At 41.9% G+C, this 15,411-nt stretch overlaps 1 protein-coding gene across 3 annotated transcripts in view; it reads left to right on the forward strand.

The window, feature by feature from the left end:
• The window catches only part of LOC110526596 (adenylate cyclase type 2), a 74,208-nt gene that overhangs the window by 19,765 nt on the left and 39,032 nt on the right, over nucleotides 1–15,411 (forward strand). The gene's annotated exons all lie outside the window — the stretch shown is intronic.

Genomic DNA, 15,411 nt, shown 5'->3' on the forward strand with positions numbered 1-15,411 from the left:
AGAAGGTGAGGTCAGTACAGGTGCATCCAAAGCTGGGACCGAGAGATTCTATCTCCAGGCCATCAGACCTGTTAAACAGCCATCACTAAGAACAGAGTGTCTGCTGCCAACATACAGACTCAAATCTCTGGCCACTTTAATGAATGTAATAAATTGATTTAATAAAAGATATCACTAGTCACTTTAAATAAGGTCTACATATCCTACATTACTCATTTCATATGTACAGTTGAAGTCGGAAGTTTACATACATCTTAGCCAAATATATTTCAACTCAGTTTTTCACAATTCCTGACATTTAATCCTAGTAAAAAATTCCCTGTCTTTGGTCAGTTAGGATCAGCACTTTATTTTAAGAATGTGAAATGTCAGAATAATAGTAGAGTGATTTATTTCAGCTTTTATTTCTTTCATCACATTCCCAGAGGGTCAGAAGTTTACATACACTCAATTAGTATTTGGTAGCATTGCCTTTAAATTGTTTAACTTGGGTCAAACATTGTGGGTAGCCTTCCACAAGCTTTCCACAATAAATTGGGTGCACTTTGGCCCATTCCTCCTGACAGAGCTGGTGTAACTGAGTCAGGTTTGTAGGCCTCCTTGCTCACACACACTTTTTCATTTCTTTCCACACATTTTCTATGGGATTGAGGTCAGGGCTTTGGGATGGCCACTCCAATACCTTGACTTTGTTGTCCTTAAGCCATTTCACCACAACTTTGGAAGTATGCTTGGGGTCATTGTCCATTGGGAAGACCCATTTGTGACCATGCTTTAACTTCCTGACTGATGTCTTGAGATGTTACTTCAATATATCCACATCATTTTCCTACCTCATGATGCCATCTATTTTGTGAAGTGCACCAGTTCCTCCTGCTGCAAAACACCCCCACAACATGATGATGCCACCCCCAGTGCTTCACGGTTGGTATGGTGTTCTTCGGCTTGCAAGCCTCCCCCTTTTTCCTCCAAACATAATGATGGTAATTATGGCCAAACAGTTCTATTTTTGTTTTGTCAGACCACAGGACATTTCTCTAAAAAGTACGATCTTTGTCCCCATGTGCAGTTGCAAACCATAGTCTGGCTTTTTTATGGCGGTTTTGGAGCAGTGGCTTCTTCCTTGCTGAGCGGCTTTTCAGATTATGTCGATTATAGGACTCATTTTACTGTGGATATAGATACCTTTGTACCTGTTTCCTCCAGCATCTTCACAAGGTCCTCTGCTGCTGTTCTGGGATTGATTTGCACTTTTCGCACCAAAGTACGTTCATCTCAAACTATAGTTTGTTAACAAGAAATTTGTGGAGGGGTTGAAAAACAAGTTAATGACTCCAACCTAAGTGTATGTAAACTTCCGACTTCCGACACTTACTGCATCGTGCCTATGTCACACGGCCATCGATCATCCATATATTTATATGTACTTATTCTTATTCATCCCTTTACATTTGTGTGTATAAGGTAGTCGTTGTGAATTTGTTAGATTACTTGTTAGATATTACTGCATTGTCGGAACTAGAAGCACAAGCATTCCGCTACACTCACATTAACATCTGCTGACCAATAAAATTTGATTTGATTTGGTCAGTCTTTACTGATTTTGATAATGGTGAGGGTCAATGGATGCTTTGTGTTAACTGTGTGTGGGTGTGTTACAAAGTGTTGCAATAGTAATCAAGGGCTCTTCAATTATTGCGTAACAAACCCTTTGTTAATGTGATAAAGAAATCACATCTGTGAAAGACTGCTGGCCTTAATTTGATATTGATTACAAACAGTCTCACCACCCTGCTCTACAAACACTATATCTAGGAGTGAGGTTATATAAAGAAATATAAATGGCCGCGGGAAGATGTGAATTTTTCTCCCAGCGCTGCTGACTGCTCTTTTGGTTCACTCTTACAGAAATAATGAAGTCTCAGAGATTTATTTTTTTAAATACATGTTTTATTTAATTCTGATTTGTTGGGGTGCTGAGGCTACTTCCCACAGCTATGGCCGTTTTATTTCCGGCTGTGGGTTTTAGTAGAGCTGGGAAATGTGGACAAAAATCCATATCCAGATAATTCAGTAAATTTATCATAATGGTAAATTAAACAATACGTTTATAACATTAATGTGCATCAGTTTTTTTTATAGTAGTAGTTATTGCAACATTAGTAGTAGTAGTAGAAATTTCATCTATCAATTGTCCCATTAACAGTCACTCATGTTAGGAAACTTATTTAATTTTAAATCACATCAAATTTTATTTGTCACACACACATGGTTAGCAGATGTTAATGCAAGTGTAGCGAAATGCTTGTGCTTCTAGTTCCGACCATTCAGTAATGTCTAACAATTTCACAACAACTACCTAATACACACAAGTGTAAAGGAATGAATAAGAATATGTACATTAAAATATATATGGAGGAGCGATGGCCGAACGGCAGAGGCAAGATGCAGTAGATGGTATAGAGTACAGTATATACATTTGAGATGATTAGTGTAGGGTATGTAAACCATTATATAAAGTGGTATAGTTTAAAGTGACTAGTGATACATTTATTACATCCTATTTTTTTTTTATTATTAAAGAGGCCAGAGATTGAGTCAGTATGTTGGCAGCAGCCACTCAATGTTAGTGATGATAGCGGGGTGAACAGGCAGTGGCTCGGGTGGTTGTTGTCCTTGATGATCTTTTTGGCCTTCCTGTGACATCGGGAGGTGTAGGTGTCCTAGAGGGCAGGTAGTTTGCCCCCAGTGATGTGTTGTGCAGATCTCACTACCCTCTGGAGAGCCTTGCGGTTGTGGGTGAGCAGTTGCCGAATCAGGCGGTGATACAGCCCGACAGGATGCCCTCGATTGTGCATCTGTAAAAGTTTGAGTGTTTTTGGTGACAAGCCAAATTTCTTCAGCCTCCTGAGGTTGAAGAGGCGCTGCTGCTCCTTCTTTACCACGGTATCTGTGTGGGTGGACCATTTCAGTTTGTCTGTGATGTGTACGCGAAGGAACTTAAAACTTTTCACCTTCTCCACTACTGTCCCGTCGATGTGGACACCCTCTGCTGTTTCCTGAAGTCCACGATCATCTCCTTAGTTTTGTTGACGTTGAGTGTGAGGTTATTTTCCTGACACCACACTCCGAGGGCCCTCACCTTCTCCCTGTAGGCCGTCTCATCGTTGTTGGTAATCAAGCCTACCACTGTAGTGTCGTCTGCAAACTTGATGATTTGAGTTGGAGGCCTGCATGGCCACGCAGTCATGGGTGAACAGGGAGTACAGGAGAGGGCTGAGAATGCATCCTTGTGGGGCCCCAGTGTTGAGGATCAGCGGGGTGGAGATGTTGTTTCCTACCCTCACCATCTGGGGGTGGCGAGTCAGGAAGTCCAGGACCCAGTTGCACAGGGCGGGGTCCAGACTCTGGGTCTCAAGCTTAATGACGAGTTTGGAGGGTACTATGGTGTTGAATGCTGAGCTATTGTCAATGAACAGCATTCTTACATAGGTATGTCTCTTGTCCAGGTGGGATAGGGCAGTAGTGCAGTGTGATTGCGATTGTGTCGTCTGTGGACCTATTGGGGCGGTAAGCAAATTGGAGTGGGTCTAGGGTGTCAGGTAGGGTGGAGGTGATATGATCCTTGACTAGTCTCTCAAAGCACTTCATGATGACTGAGGTGAGTGCTACATAGTCATTTATCTCAGTTACCTTAGCTTTCTTGGGAACTGGAACAATGGTGGCACTCACCCCCACTCACCCTCTTAAAACATGTGGAAACAGCAGACAGGGATAAGGATTGATTGAATATGTTTGTAAACACACCAGCCAGCTGGTCTGCGCATGCTCTGAGGACACGGCTAGGGATGCCGTCTGGGCTGGCAGCCTTGCGAGGGTTAACACGTTTAAATGCTTTACTCACGTTGGCTGCGGTGAAGCAGAGCTCGCAGGTTTTGGTAGCGGGCCATGTCGTTGGCACTGTATTAACTTCAAAGTGAGCAAAGAAGTTGTTTAGATTGTCTGGGAGCAGGACATTGTGGTCCGCGACGGGGCTGGTTTTCTTTTTGTTGTCCGTGATTGACTGTAGACCCTGCCACATACCTCTCGTGTCTGAGCCATTGAATTGTGACTCTACTTTGTCTTTATACTGACGCTTAGCTTGTTTGATTGCCTTGCGGAGGGAATAGCTACACTGTTTTTTTTCGGTCATGTTACCGGTCGCCTTGCCCTGATTTAAAAGCAGTGGATCGCACTTTCAGTTTTGCACGAATGCTGCCATCAATCCACTGTTTCTGGTTGGGGAAGGTTTTAATAGTTGCTGTGGGTACAACATCACCGATGCACTTGCTAATAAACTTGCTCACCGACTCAGCGTATTCATCAATGTCCACGTGATCGAAGCAATCTTGAAGCATGGAATCAGATTAGTCGGACCAGTGTTGAATAGACCTGAGCATGGGCGTTTCCTGTTTTAGTTTCTCTCTATAGGCTGGGAGCAACAAAATGGAGTCGTGGTCAAATTTTCCGAAGGGAGGGCGGGGCAGGGCTTTGTATGCGTTGCGGAAGTTAGAGTAACAATGGTCCAGGATTTTTTCTGTCCGGGTAGCGCTTTCGATATGCTGATAAAATTTAGGGAGTCTTGTTTTCAGATTAGCCTTGTTAAAATCCCCAGCTACAATGAATGCAGCCTCAGGATATGTGGTTTTCAGTTTACATAGAGTCCAATGAAGTTCATTCAGGGCCATCGATGTGTCTGCTTGGGGGGGGATATATACGGCTGTGATTTATAGTCGAAGTGAATTCTCTTTGGCAGATAATGCGGTCGACATTTGATTGTAAGGAATTCTAGGTCAGGTGAGCAAAAGGACTTGAGTTCCTGTATGTTGTTATGATCACACCACGTCTCGTTAATCATAAGGCATACCCACCCGCCCTTCTTATTACCAGAGAGATGTTTGTTTCTGTTGGCGCGATGTGTGAAGAAACCAGGTGCCTGTACCGACTCTGATAGCGTGTCTCGAGTGAGCCATGTTTCTGTGAAACAAAGAACTTTACAGTCTCTGATGTCTCTCTGGAAGGCAACCCTTGCTCGGATTTCGTCTACCTTGTTGTCAAGAGACTGGACGTTGGCGAGTAGTAAACTCGGGAGCAGTGCTCGATGTGCCTGTCTACAGAGCCTGACCAGAAGACCACTTCTTCTGCCCCCGCCGTTGTTTTGGGTCGCCGGCTGGGATCCGATCCATTGTCCTGGGTGGTGGTCCAAACTGAGGATCCGCTTCGGGAAAGTCGTATTCCTCGTTGGTATGTTGACGTTGCTCTTATATCCAATAGTTCCTCCTGGCTGTATGTGATGAAACTTAAGATTTCCTGGGTTAACAATGTAAGAAATAATACATTAAAAAACACAATACTGCATAGTTTCCTGAGAATACGAAGCAACCATTTCTGTCGGCGCCGGATGCACTAAACCTCACATTTCTCTAGTAGGACCCTATAGGTTATTTATCATAATGAACAATATCAGCCAAATGCCCATGATACGTGGACGGTGCTGCTGCTATAGTATGCAGTGGACTCCTATATGCTTATGGAAAGTCATGTCTGCCCAGTTTGCAGCTGTGTAAAAACAGTCTATACAGTAGAAAACACATACTGTATGCATAATATTGATGTCGGTATATTCATTCATGTACTCATAGTTAGATAATTTTATTTTGGAGGAAATAAATACAGCTCTGCTCTCTGGAAGCTCAGTTGTGACTAGTTCACTGACTTACTGACATATGTCATTCAACACTGTATAACAAAATGGTACAGTGCCTTGCAAAAGTATTCATCCCCCTTGGCGTTTTTCCTATTTTGTTGCATTTCAACCTGTTAATTTAATTTGGATTTAATGTAATGGACATACACAAAATAGTCCAAATGAAAAAAAAATACTTGTCTGTTTTTTATTTTTTAGAATTTTTTTAAACAAGTGGTGCGTGCATGTGTATTCACCGCCTTTGCTATGAAGCCCCTAAATAAGATCTAGTGCAACCAATTACCTTCAGAAGTCAACTCTTTTAGTTTAAGTGTCACATGATCTGTCACATGATCTCAGCATATCTTGCATCCGGCGTCGACAGAAATGGTCGCTTCGTATTCTCAGGAAACTATACACACCTGTTCTGAAGGCCCCAGAGTCTGCAACACCACAGAGCAAGCGGCACCATGAAGACCAAGGAGCTCTCCAAACAGGTCAGGGACAAATTTGTGGAGAAGTACAGATCAGGGTTGGGTTATAAAAAAAATATCAGAAACTTTGAACATCCCACGGAGCCACATTAAATCCATCATAAAAGAATGGAAAGAATATGGCACCACAACAAACCTGCCATGAGAAGGCTGCCCACCAAAACTCACGGATCAGGCAAGGAGGGCATTAATCAGAGAGGCAACAAAGAGACCGAAGATAACCCTGAAGGAGCTACAAAGCTCCACAGTGGAGATGGTAGCATCTGTCCATAGGACCACTTTAAGCCGTACACTCCACAGAGCTGGGTTTCACAGAAGAGTGGCCAGAAAAAAGCCATTGCTTAAAGAAAAAAATAAGCAAACACGTTTGGTGTTCACCAAAGGGCATGTTGGAGACTCTCCAAACATATGGAAGAAAGTACTCTGGTTAGATGAGACAAATGTTGCTTTTTGGCCATCAAGGAAAACGCTATTTCTGGTGCAAACCCAACACCTCTCATCACCCCGAGAACACCATCCCATGTTTTTCATCGGCAGGGACTGGGAAACTGGTCAGAATTGAAGGAATGATGGCTGGCGCTAAATACAGGGAAATTTGAGGGAAACCTGTTTCAGTCTTCCAGAGATTTGAGACTGGGACTGAAGTTCACCTTCCAGCAGGACAATGACCATAAGCATACTGCTAAAGCAACACTCAAGTGGTTTAAGGGGAAACATTTAAATGTCTTGGAATGGCCTAGTCAAAGCCCAGACCTCAATCCAATTGAGAATCTGTGGTATGACTTAAAGATTGCTGTACACCAGCGGAACCCATCCATCTTGAAGGAGCTGGAGCAGTTTTGCCTTGAAGAATGGGCAGAAACCCCAGTGGCTAGATATGTGCCAAGCTTAGAGACACCCCGAGAGACTTACAGCTGTAATTGCTGTGAAAGGTACCCATAAAAAGTATTATGCTGATTCATGATTTCGAATGGCTGAGAAAAGCTGCCTGTCTGTCTTGTCCCGACTCCGGACATGTTCATTACCATAGGACAGCTGGAGATCGAATTTCAATGTTGAAACAATGTTGCGAATGTTGGAGAGACAGACCAAGGTTATTACTATTCTCCGCTGTTGAAACCCCAATGCTAGTCTAAAAGAAATGGAAGATAATGTCTAGATGCTTTTTTACAGTGTATATGTTGTATATATAAATTGCTTGGCTGGGTTGATGAGACACTGGATTGCACAGTCAGATGGAACAGAGTAAATAGGCACTTCAGCGTCATATATTTAGCCAGTGGTATTTTGTGGAATAGACACCGTCTGGAATGTGATTTCTAACCAATCAGCATCTAGTATTAGACCTACCTGTTGTATAATCTACTGTATTGTACTGCGCTGCACTCTTGGGATTATTTAAGGGTTTTGAGTGTGTAGATCATAATATTTCTATGATGTACTTGCTGAGATTTCTATGAGTCTTTGTCAGTAGTTCATTGGCTAGCGTACAGAGTGATCATTATGGCTCCATGATCAGTGCCGTGGTGGTGGTCGCAGGGCCAGGGAGGGCCGTGAGAGGGGTCCAGAGCCAGACCCTAGCAGGCTGCTGTGGGTTGAGAGGTCCTGGGCTGGGGCACTTAGCCAGCTCGCCTCAGCCTGGCCTGGCTCTGCTAACAGAGGGGTTATGAAACCAGAAATAGGGATGTGGTTGGCTGCACTGACTGGAAACAATGCTCTCTTCTTTCTTTCCTTTTAATTTTCTTTCCTCCTCCAGTGTTTTCTTTTTGTCTCCATTTTAGAAAAATGCTTTACTCGCATGCACAGGGAGCTATTGATTATTCAGTATGGGAAGGAAGGAACACTTATGATATTGAATGTGCAAACAGTGGTTCTCATCATGACCATAATTAGCTACATCTTGAGAGAACAGAACATTACCCAGTCTGATTGATTCAACCTAGATATTGACTTTTAATTATGAATTTTCCATGAATATCACTGTCCAGGGACCATTCATTGTGTGTGTGTGTGTGTGTGTGTCATGTAACAAAATGGATGGCTCCACTTGTGTGTATGTGACACAGCATTTGTGGAAGTGAATGTGAAACACTTGTATGTGACAAGGGCCTGGCTTCCGACCCACGCTTTCGCTCTCGCCTACACTTCCTGTGTTTATCATAAACAAGCTATGATAAAGTAAAGAGCTGAAAACAGCCTGAGATAACATCCTGTAAATGTCATTATCTTTCGACAGCTCTCCCTGCTGCACAAAGCTAATCCAATACCACTGGATGATGCTACTGGGGTTGAGGGAGGAGGGGGAGATGGGAGGCAGATCTAATTTGACGACAGTGCATTACTGTACATATATGTCAGCTATGAGGAAGTGCAGACATGGTTCTGTTGTGTGGTGAGTTGGTTGACTCTGGTAGCCTGGTTAAACGAGACTGAATGCAGCGCCCTGAGTGAAATGCACTTATTTGCTTGATATACAGTGCCTTCAGAAAGTTTTTACACCCCTTGATTTATTCCACATTTTGTTGTGTTAATCTGAATGTAAAATGGATTACAGTGAGATTTTGTGTCACTAGGCTACACATAATTCCACTGACATTATGGGGTATTATCTTTTTCAGACATTTTCACAAATGAATAAAAAATGTAAAGCTGAAATGTTTTGACTCTAAGTGTTCAACCATTTGTTATGGTAAGCCTAAATAGGTTAAGAATTAAAAATGTGCTGAACAATTCACATAATAAGTTGCATGGACTCCTTCAGTGTGCAATAATAGTGTTTAGCATAATTTTTGAAATACTACCTCATATCTGTACCCCAAGCATACAATTATAGGTCCCTCATTCGAGCAATGAATTTCAAACACAGATTCAACCACAAAGACCAGGGAGGTTTTCCAATGCCTCGCAAAGAAGGGAACCTTTTGGTAGATGGGTATTTGTATTTATTATGGATCCCCATTAGCTGCTGCTAAGGCAGTTATACAATTTTTGGAACATTACAATACTTTTATTACAGAATTCACAACACACTAAGTGTGTGCCCTCAGCCCCATACTACAAATCTACAACGCAAAATCTATGTGTATGTGTGTGCATTGTGTGTTTGTCTTACTTCATAGTCACCGCTGTTCCATAAGGTGTATTTTTACCTACTTGCATCAGTTACCTGATGTGGAATAGAGTTCCATGTAGTCATGGCTCTATGTAGTACTGTGCGCCTCCCATAGTCTGTTCTGTACTTGGACTGTGAAGAGACCTCTGGTGGCATGTCTTGTGGGGTATGCATGGGTGTTTGAGCTGTGTGCTAGTATTTTAAACAGACAGCTCGGTACCTTCAGCTTCTCAACACCTTTTACAAAAACAAGTAATGATGAAGTCAATCTATCTTCCACTTTGAGCCGTGAGAGATTGACATGCCTGTAATTAATGTTAGCTCTCCGTGTACTTTTAAGGGCCAGCTGTCCTGTTCTTAGCCAACTGCAATTTTCCCAAGTCCGTCTTTGTGGCACCTGACCACACTACTGAACAGTAGTCCAGGTGCGACAAAACCAGGGCCTGTAGGACCTGCCCTGTTGATAGTGTTGTTAAGAAGGCAGAGCAGCACTTTATTATGGACAGACTTGTCCCCATCTTAGCTACTGTTGTATCAATATGTTTTGATCCACAGTTATTCCAAGCAGTTTAGTCACCTCAACTTGCTCAACTTCCACATTATTCATTACGAGATGTAGTTGCGGTTTAGGGTTTAGTGAATGATATGCCCCAAATACAGTGCTTTTAGTTTTGGAAATATTTAGGATTAACATATTCCTTGCTACCCATTCTGAAACTAACTGCAGCTCTTTGTTAAGTGTTGCAGTCATTTCAGTCGTTGTAGTAGCTGACGTGTATAGTGTTGAGTCATCCGCATACGTAGACACACTAGCCTTACTCAAAGCCAGTGGCATGTCGTTAATAAAGATTGAAAAAAGGAAGGGGCCTAAACGGCTACCCTGGGGAGTTCCTGCTTCTACCTGGATTATGTTTGAGAGGCTTCAATTAAAGAACACCCTCTGTGTTCTGTTAGACAAGTAACTCTTGATCCACATTATTGCAGGAGGTGTAAAGCCATAACACATACACTACCATTTAAAAGTTTGAAGTCATTTAGAAATGTCCTTGTTTTTGAAAGAAAAGCAACAAAATGTTGTCATTAAAATAACATCAAATTGATCAGAATTACAGTGTAGACATTGTTAATGTTGTAAATGACTATTGTAGCTGGAAACTGCTTTTTTTTTATTCAATTTTTTGTTAAAATTTTTTTATGCAATATTTACATAGGCGTACAAGTCCTCAACTGACAGCTTCATTAAATAGTACCTGCAAAACACCCGTCTCAATGTCAACAGTGAAGAGGCGACTCCGGGATGCTGGCCTTGTAGGCAGAGTTCCTCTGTCCAGTGTCCGTGTTCTTTTGCCCATCTTAAACTTGTATTTTTATTGGCCAGTCTGTTTTTTTTCTTAGCAACTCTGCCTAGAAGGCCAGCATCCCAGAGTTGCCTCTTCACTGACGTTGTGTTTTGCAGGTACTATTTAATGAAGCTGCCAGTTGCGTCTGTTTCTCAAACTAGACAATCTAATGTACTAGTCCTCTTGCTCAGTTGTGCACTGAGGCCTCCCGCTCCTCTTTCTATTCTATTTATAGCCAGTTTGTGCTGCTCTGTGAAGGGAGTTGTACACTGCGTTGTGCGAGATCTTCAGTTTCTTGGCAATTTCTCGCATGGAATAGCCTTAATTTCTCAGAACAAGAATAGACTGACAGGTTTCAGAAGAAAGTTCTTTGTTTCTGGCCATTTTGAGCCTGTAATCGAACTCACAAATGCTGATGCTCCAGATACTCAACTAGTCTAAAGAAGGCCAGTTTTATTGCTTCTTTAAAACGTCTTAGGGCTAGAAGCCCAACTTCCGGGGGGAAATTGGAGGGCATGCAATTCAAATAAATAATCATACAAACTATGGATATTACACATTTAGGTACATACAAGTGTCTTATCAGTTAAAAGCTTAAAGTCTTGTTCATCTAACTGCATTGTCCGATTTACAATATGCTTTGCAGCGAAAGCATGCCATGCGATTGTTTGAGGACGGCGCCCCACATCAAAATATTTTTTCAACCAGCACAAGCTTCATAAAATCGCAAATGCCGATTTTTTTAAATATTCACTTTTTGAAAATGTTCCTCTGATTTGCAATCCAAAGGGACCCAGCTAAAATATGCATGGTCGTTTTGTTAGATAAAATCCTTCTTTATATCCCAAAATGTCTGTTTAGTTGGCGCCATCGATTTGAGTAATCCACTCATTCAACATGCAGAGAAATAAATCCAAAAAGCTACCGCAAAACTTTGTTAAAACAAGTCAAAATACATTACTATTTAATCCCAATAAAACTACATTTCATACGGAAAGAAGTATGTTCAATAGAAAAGCAAAATTAGCAGTTGTGCGTCTTCTTCGTTGCGCGCGCACAGACTGATTTCCAACTCTGACTCCCATTACTAAAACTCAAAATTCTTCCATGTTTGGGAAGAAACAAGCCTGAAACAAAGACTGGAGACATCTAGTGGAAGCCATTGGAATTGCAATCTGGGAGCTGGATTTGGATATGACCCTATACGTTTCGTTGGAAGAGAAGGGCTCTCAAAAACCGGTTGGTTTTTCTTTGGATTTTCTCCTACCATATTCAAACTCAATTGTGTTATAGTCTCATACATGACTAACATTTCTACAAACTGAGTAACAGGCAGTTTACTTTTGGCACGTCAGTCAGACAGGAAGTGGAGAAAAATAGACCCTAGCCTGAATAAGTTTTTAATCAGAATAACAGTTTTCAGCTGTGCTAATATAATTGCAAAAGGGTTTTCTAATGATCAATTAGCCTTTTTAAAATTATAAACTTGGATTAGTTAACACAACGTGCCATTGGAACACAGGAGTGATGGTTTCTGATAATGGGCCTTTGTACTAGAGGTCGACCGATTATGATTTTTCAACGGCGATAACGATTTTATTGGAGGACCAAAAAAAACGATACCGATTTAATGGGCCGATTTAAAAAAATATATATATATTTATTTATTTATTTGTAATAATGACAATTTACAACAATACTGAATGAACACTTATTTTAACTTCATATAATACATCAATAAAATCAATTTAGCCTCAAGTAAATAATGAAACATGTTCAATTTGGTTTAAATAATGCAAAAACAAAGTGTTGGAGAAGAAAATAAAAGTGCAATATGCGCTTTGTAAGAAAGCTAACGTTTCAGTTCCTTGCTCAGAACATGAGAACATATGAAAGTTGGTGGTTCCTTTTAACATGAGTCTTCAATATTCCCAGGTAAGAAGTTTTAGGTTGTAGTTATTATGGGAATTATAGGACTATTTCCCTCCTATACCATTTGTATTTCATTAACCTTTGACTATTGGATGTTCTTATAGGCACTTTAGTATTGCCAGTGTAACAGTATGGCTTCCGTCCCTCTCTTCGCTCCTCCCTGGGCTCGAACCAGCAACACAACGACAACAGCCACCATCAAAGCATCGTTACCCATGCAGAGCAAGGGGAACAACTACTAGAAGGCCCAGAGCGAGTGACGTTTGAAACGCTATTAGCGCGCTAACTAGCTAGCCATTTCAGTTCGGTTACACCAGCCTCATCTCGGGAGTTGATAGGCTTGAAGTCTTAAACAGCGCAATGCTAGACGCACAACGAAGAGCTGCTGGCAAAACGCACAAAAGTGCTGTTTGAATGAATGTTTACGCGCCTGCTTCTGCCTACCACTACTCAGTTAGATAATTGTATGCTTGTATGCTCAGTCAGATTATATGCAACACAGGACATGCTAGATAATATCTAGTAATATCATCAACCATGTGTAGTTAACTAGTGATCATGATTGATTGTTTTTTATAAGATAAGTTTAATGCTAACTAGCAATTTACCTTGGCTTACTGCATTCGCGTAACAGGCAGTCTCCTTGTGGAGTGCAACGAGAGAGAGGCAGGTCGTTATTGCGTTGGACTAGTTAACTGTAAGGTTGCAAGATTGGATCCCCTGAGCTGACAAGGTGAAAATCTGTCATTCTGCCCCTGAACGAGGCAGTTAACCCACCGTTCCTAGGCCGTCATTGAAAATAACAATGTGTTCTTAACTGACTTGCCTAGTTAAATAAAGGTATACTTTTTTTTTTTTTATTATTTTTATCTGCAAATCGGCGCCAAAAGATACCGATTTCTGATTGTTATGAAAACTTGAAATCTGCCCTAATTAATCAGCCATTCCGATTAATCGGTCGACCTCTACTCTGTTAACCTATGTAGATATTCCATAAGAAATATGCTGTTTCCAGTTACAATAGTCATTTACAACATTAACAATGTCTACACTGTATTTCTGATCAATTTGATGCTATTTTAATGGACAAAAATGTTGCTTTTCTTTTAAAAAACAAAGACCTTTCTAAGTTACCCCAAACCTTTGAACGATAGTGTACATTTAAAAGTGAAAAATAATGGAATTGCCCAGCTGTGGCTTACTCTGCCACATAAAAATGTAGTATGAAAGGTGGTCTTCTGCACCACAATCCCACCAGCTCAAATATAGTTTGCTCCCCTTCAAATGTTGTGGCAACTTTTTTCATTTCCTAGCCCTCACATGTTGCGAGGCCGAAGAGAAGACAACATCCAGTCCCTTGAACATCACGTCCTCTATTATCTTGTGTTAATGCACGTTTCCAGTTTGCGACAGCAACCATGTGCGTTCCCAATCTCGGTGGCTGGGCTCTGGGTTGGTGATGACGTCTGTGGTTTTGTGCTGCTCCAGGAGTCAAATGACACCAGTTTGCGAGACCTCTGTGAGAATGCCTCGATTTGCCTCAGCTCTTTCAGAGAAAGGCCTCCCCGACAATGCAGTGCAGTTACTGCTATTCATCCTGTTCTTGAGAGACTCCAGCCTATTCAAGCCAGGCCGCTATTCCAGCACTGCTCCGCACGACTCCACTCAGCGGCGGAGACAGACAGAGATCCGCTGCATCTGTCCTTTGCCATGACAACTTTTGAATTGAAACATAAAGCGGTTGTTGGGCTGGGAGCTGTAATATCAAGCCGTATCAAGCGCTCTATGGTGGTGTTAAATGGCTGCCTCTGGACAAAACATCCTGGAATGATCAGTACTAGTATCCTACTGTCCGACTGAGACGGACCTATTCACTGATCGTTAACATCGTGGGGAACTGGGCCATCTGCCCCAGTACGAGGCTGCTCTCCAAATGTCTTCATTATTTCCTCACTGTCCTGACCTCCTAACATTGAAATGCACACAATGAAAGTGATCCCAGTTTAACCAACACAATAAATTGCTGACCGGACCTCCATCAACACACGTCCTGTTGTGACAGAGCAGGTTGTCACTCTGACTGGAGCATCCTGAGTGGTTGGCTGGCTGGGATATCCATTCACACAGCCCAACAGGTGTTTCTCCCTCTCTGGCCTTTAGGTACATAACCTCATCCACCTCAGCCTTTGCTATTTTATGGCACATGGCAACTGTTGCAGCAACAATGCTTCATACTGTTAGGACAGGTCCAGAAGTCAAGACTATTAGCAACTGCTGAGATGAGGTTTATATTAACTAACTTTATGCAAGCTTAATTTCATATCGTTTCAACCCAGCAACATCTTGCGCCTCCCAAACACACCAGCCTGTTTATGAAGCCAAGAATGTAATCCCTTCTACAAAATGAGAAGTGATATCATTATCAGTCTCTGAGCCCAATGGTTTACGGTCACGCCCATATTGTAGCTGTGCTGTTGTGTTCTGTGATTTTATTACCAGGTGAGACAAAGACCAGCCGCTGGGCCCTCTTTAAACCAACCAGATAAGGATGCCTAGTACGTCCTACTGCGTGCTTGAGACAAGAGCCTCCTGAATGTATTTTTCATTCAGCCTTTTTGTAAATACCACGTAGCCTCTGATTCACTGAGCAAACTTCCTGCGTGACAGGGAGCCAGCGAGGGCAGACCGACTAAGGCAAATCAGACTCCTCATATACTGACTGGCTTTAGTGGCCTCTGCTCTGTGCTCATTAAGACTGGAGCAAAGTACATACTCTGCCCAGCCAATAGATCCTAACAAAACATGGAC

This window comes from Oncorhynchus mykiss, chromosome 6 (assembly GCF_013265735.2).
Source record: "Oncorhynchus mykiss isolate Arlee chromosome 6, USDA_OmykA_1.1, whole genome shotgun sequence".
NCBI classification, from domain to species: Eukaryota; Metazoa; Chordata; class Actinopteri; order Salmoniformes; family Salmonidae; genus Oncorhynchus; species Oncorhynchus mykiss.